The sequence below is a fragment of the Spinacia oleracea genome, chromosome 6 (assembly GCF_020520425.1).
Source record: "Spinacia oleracea cultivar Varoflay chromosome 6, BTI_SOV_V1, whole genome shotgun sequence".
In the NCBI taxonomy this organism is placed as follows: domain Eukaryota; kingdom Viridiplantae; phylum Streptophyta; class Magnoliopsida; order Caryophyllales; family Amaranthaceae; genus Spinacia; species Spinacia oleracea.
The window spans coordinates 125,383,059-125,388,347 of record NC_079492.1 but is presented as its reverse complement, the minus strand read 5'-3'; positions in this window follow the sequence as shown (position 1 = coordinate 125,388,347).

Below are 5,289 nucleotides of genomic sequence, written 5' to 3'. Positions count from 1 at the left end.
GTCCACCCATGGATTACGAGCCCAGGCTCCCATGGTTATGAGCCCAAGCTCAGGGCCCAGGTCCATGTTACGATGATGAGCCCAGGCTCTTATGGGCCCGGGCCCAGTGGAGAATTCCTTCACGGTTCGTACTTGCCGACAACTAACATGTTAATTAAAAGTTTATGAATGAATTAAATATGATGTTTTATTAAATGTTTTACCTATTCTATTCTCCCTGTGTTATTAAATAAAATGAATTGAAATGAATTTACGTTGCTAGAATAGTTCGTTACTGAGTCTTCGGCTCACCGTTTTGTTTTCTGTTTTAGGTACTGTTGGGGACGATGGACACGAGTAGTGGCGAGGAATTTCACGTTAATCCACCTAGTTTATGCTTACGGTTCTAATAGTTTAATAGTTTTAATTAGAGACTTTTAGTAAGTTATGTACTTTCATTTTGGTATTATAAAGGATTATATATACATATATATATATATATATATATATGCATATATATATATATATATATTGGAGTATTTAATAGCATATGATTGATGTTTGCCTTGTAATTTCCAAAAAGGAAGTTACGGCAGGTAATGTCCCGACCAATTAGGTTAATTTCGCTGCTAATTATGCTTTAATAATTGAATTATAGGTCGGGGTGTTACAGTTTGGTATCAAGAGCAAAGGTTCTGGACCATAAGTGCTAAACCTTACGGGTTTTCGCACGAATAGAATTCATTAGGCTTTAAGTAAAGAATTTTAAGGAATGAGTTAAAAAGAATGTTCTAAAATCTTGCTAAGTTAAAATGAATATGAGTGTGAGTGTAGGAACGGGATCAAAGGGTTTATTTTATATTATTATTTCGCTTCAATCTGATAAGATATGTTATGCAGAATGTCGACCATTGATGCTATCAACGATGTTACCAACGGAGCTCGTAACAAGCATCATGTTCACGATGATAACGACATTACTCACGAGGAGTATGTCCATGTTAATGGCCACGAGGAAAGGATGGAACGATTGGAAAATGTGAGTGCAATGTTGGCCGAATTAGTCCATGATTCTCGGAAAAAGAAAGATGTTAGTGGGAACGAGAGCGCAACGATGTTCAAGAACTTTTCGTCACTCAACCCACCATCCTATGATGGCAAGCCTGATCCAATTGAGTTCAAAGATTAGATAAGTCGCATTGATCAGTTGTTTGAAACCCTGCAATGCCCTGAGAAATGGAGAGTTGATTTCGCAGTGTTTTACTTGACGGGTCAAGCAGGATTATGGTGGAAAGTTAACAAGGAACGAAAGAATGGGCCTGGATTTGGTTGGAACGAACTACAGAAGTTAATGAGAGACAAGTTTTATCCTCCATCCTTGAGGAAACAAAAAGAAGATGAATTTCTACACTTGCAACAAGGAACAATGAGCTTGTTGGAATACGCAAATAAGTTCATGGAGTTGTCAAGGTTTGCACCAGAGTTGGTGTCGACAGAGCAGTCCAGGATGAACCGTTTCGAGCGAGGTTTGCACCTTAAGTACCAGGATAGGTTGTCCACTCAGAGGTTTACTTCATACCAGGATATGGTTGATATTGCAGCTAATGTAGGAGAGTGGTACTGCTTCGAGAAGCGAATAATGTTGGGTATAAAAGGAGAAATGAAAACCAGAGTCAAGGAGGAGCAAAGAATACTAACCAAGGCTATCAGGGAAACCAAAGGAGGAACGATGTTGGAAACAAAGGACAAGGTTATCGTGGAAACCAGAATAATAGGGCACAAGAATGTGCCAAGTGTGGGAGAAGAGGCCACATCGAGAGTGAATGCCGTGTAGGATCGAACACTTGTTTTCGATGTGGGAGCCATGATCATTACATCAGAGATTGTCCGAAGCATGTAACCCCAACCACGAGAGGACCAGTTTCAACTAAAAACGATCGTGGTCGGAACAACAACAACACAGGAGGTTCAAGCCGCAACCCACCCCGACCACCGCCAGCTGGAAGAGTTTTTGTGATGAGACAGGATAAGGCAGATGAGAATGATAATGTTATCACCGGTATCTTCTCTATCCATTCTTTAGCAGCCCATGTTCTTTTTTATTCTGGAGCTTCACATTCCTTTATTTCTCCATTGTTTGCAAAATGTTTAAATTTAAAACCGTGTTGTGACTTTCGTGCTATGAGTGTTTCCCTCCCTAGTGGAGAAATTGTGAAATGTAGAACCATGTATAAGGATTGCCCTATCATAATAGAGAAAGTGGAGTTCCTAGCAGATTTAATAGCTTTTAACCTATCTGAGTTTGATGTAATCTTGGGAATGAATTGGTTGACTAAGTATGAAGCTAACCTTAATTGTTCGAGGCAAAGTGTGACCCTTAAAACGCCAGATGGAGATAGAGTTTCATTCCATAAGTTAGTAAGAAAACCAACGATTCAAATTGTCCATGCTTTGAGAGCATGTAAAATGATTGAGAGTGGTTTATCTGGTTATCTGTGTAGTGTTATTGACCTAAATACCTCTGGACCTTCCATTACCGACATACCTGTTGTTTGTGAGTACCCACATGTTTTTCCAGAAGAAATACCTAGTATGCCCCCATCAAGAGAATTAGATTTCAGCATTGAATTAATTCCAGGATCCACCCCTATTTCTAAGGCACCATATAGAATGGCACCAGCTGAGTTACAAGAATTAAAGAAACAATTAGATGAGTTACTTGAAAAAGGATATATTCGACCTAGTGTTTCACCTTGGGGAGCCCCTGTCTTGTTTGTGAAGAAAAAGGACGGAACTATGAGGCTATGCATAGATTATCGAGAGTTAAACAAGATTACCATTAAGAATAAGTATCCTTTACCCCATATTGATGATTTTTTTGACCAACTTCGAGGTGCAAAATTGTTTTCTAAGATTTATTTGAGGTCAAGTTACCATCAACTTCGAATTAAACCTGGGGATATTCCAAAGACAGCCTTTAGAACTAGATATGGTCACTATGAGTTTGTTGTGATGCCTTTTGGGTTAACCAATGCACCAGCTGTATTTATGGATTTAATGAACCGTATTTTTAAACCATACCTTGATAAGTTTGTAGTTATTTTCATTGATGATATTTTGGTATATTCTAAGAGTAATGAAGAACATGAGGAGCATCTGAGAAAAGTGTTAGATATGTTGATTGAAAACCAGTTGTATGCTAAGTTGTCAAAATGTGAATTCTGGCTTAAGGAAATATCATTTTTAGGTCATATTATCTCTGAGAAAGGTGTATCTGTTGATCTTGAGAAAATAAAAGCAATTGTGGAATGGCCTAGACCAACTAATGTACCTGAAGTACGGAGTTTTATGGGTTTAGCTGGATATCATCGAAGATTCGTTCAAGACTTTTCTAAGGTTGCCTTACCCATAACCCGATTAGTTAGAAAGAATACCAAATTTGTGTGGAATGATGATTGTGAATGTGCATTTCAAGAACTTAAGAAACGTCTCACCACTGCCCCTATTCTTACCCTTCCATCTGGAACTGACGGATTTGTGATTTATAGTGATGCTTCTAAGGTTAGGATGTGTCTTAATGCAAAACAGAAAAGTTATAGCTTATGCTTCACGCCAACTCAAAATTCATGAACAAAACTACCCTACCCATGACCTCGAACTTGCAGCTGTTGTTTTCGCCCTCAACATTTGGAGACATTATTTGTATGGAGTTTCGTGTCAAATTTTCACCGACCATAAGAGTCTTAAATACATCTTCACCCAAAAAGAACTCAACATGAGACAACGTAGGTGGTTAGAACTTCTTAAAGATTATGACCTTGATATTCAATACCATCCCGGAAAGGCTAACGTTGTTGCAGATGCATTAAGTCGGAAGTCTCACCTAAATTCTATCCTAACTTTTTCCCGAGTCAACCAAGATGATCTACAAAAGATGGAAATTGAGTTTATCAAAGGAAATGCTTGTTTGAATGTGCTGGTAATGAAGCCAACTTTGTTTGATGAGATTAAAGAAGCGCAGTGTAAGGACTCACAATTAGAAAGAATAAGGAGTGAAGTGGAAAATGGTAAGTCACCTGGTTTTGTCATTCAAGAAGATGGCACGTTAAGGTTTCAGGGAAGATTATGTGTGCCTAATGATGAGAAGAAAAAGAGAATCTTAGAAGAAGCCCATAGTTCACCATACTCGATTCACCCTGGAGGAAATAAGATGTATAAGGATTTGAGGCAAGTGTATTGGTGGAGCAACATGAAGCAAGAAGTGGCAGAGTATGTGGCTAAATGTTTAACGTGTCAGAGAATCAAGATCGAGCATCAAAGACTAGCAAGTTTGTTGCAACCTCTGGGTGTGCCAGAATGGAAATGGGATTCAGTTTCAATGGATTTTATCATAGGTTTACCAAGATCAACCAAGGGAATGAATGCTATTTGGGTCATTGTTGATCGATTAACAAAGTCAGCGCATTTCTTAGCAATGAAGAGCAATTCGAGTTTAGATCAACTTACTGAACTATATGTGAACACTATTGTGCGATTGCATGGAGTGCCTAGTTCGATTGTTTCTGATCGTGATACGAGGTATCAATCAACCTATTGGAAAGAATTGCAGAAAGCTCTTGGGACGAAACTTAACTTCAGTACCGCATTTCATCCAACGACTGATGGACAAACAGAACGCACTAACCAAATTGTTGAGGATATGTTGAGAGCATGTGTTTTGGATGTTCAAGGAACGTGGGAAAAGTTTCTACCTATGGTTGAATTTTCGTACAACAACAGTTTTCAAGCCACCATTGGTATGGCACCTTACGAAGCACTTTATGGAAGGAAATGTCGAACACCATTATGTTGGAGTGATATCGATGAGGCACGTGTTATAGGACCAGAATTGATTCAAGAAACTACCGACAAGATTCGTTTAATCCAATCAAGAATGATGGCAGCACAAAGTAGGCAAAAGAGTTATGCAGACCAACGAAGAAGACCACTAGAGTTTGAGGTTGGAGATCACGTGTTCTTGAAAATTTCGCCAACGAAAGGAATAATGAGATTTGGTCAAACAGGAAAGTTGAGCCCAAGATACATCGGGCCATATGAGATATTAGAAAGAGTAGGTGCAGTAGCATATCGACTAGCTTTACTAACCGACTTGGAAAAGGTGCATAATGTGTTCCACGTGTCGATGTTAAGAAAATATGTTCCTGATCCTAGCCATGTGATTACACACGAACCCTTAATGTTGTGAAACGAGTTGACTTACGAGGAGAAACCAATTGAAATTCTAGAACGAAGAGAGAAACGACTTAGAAG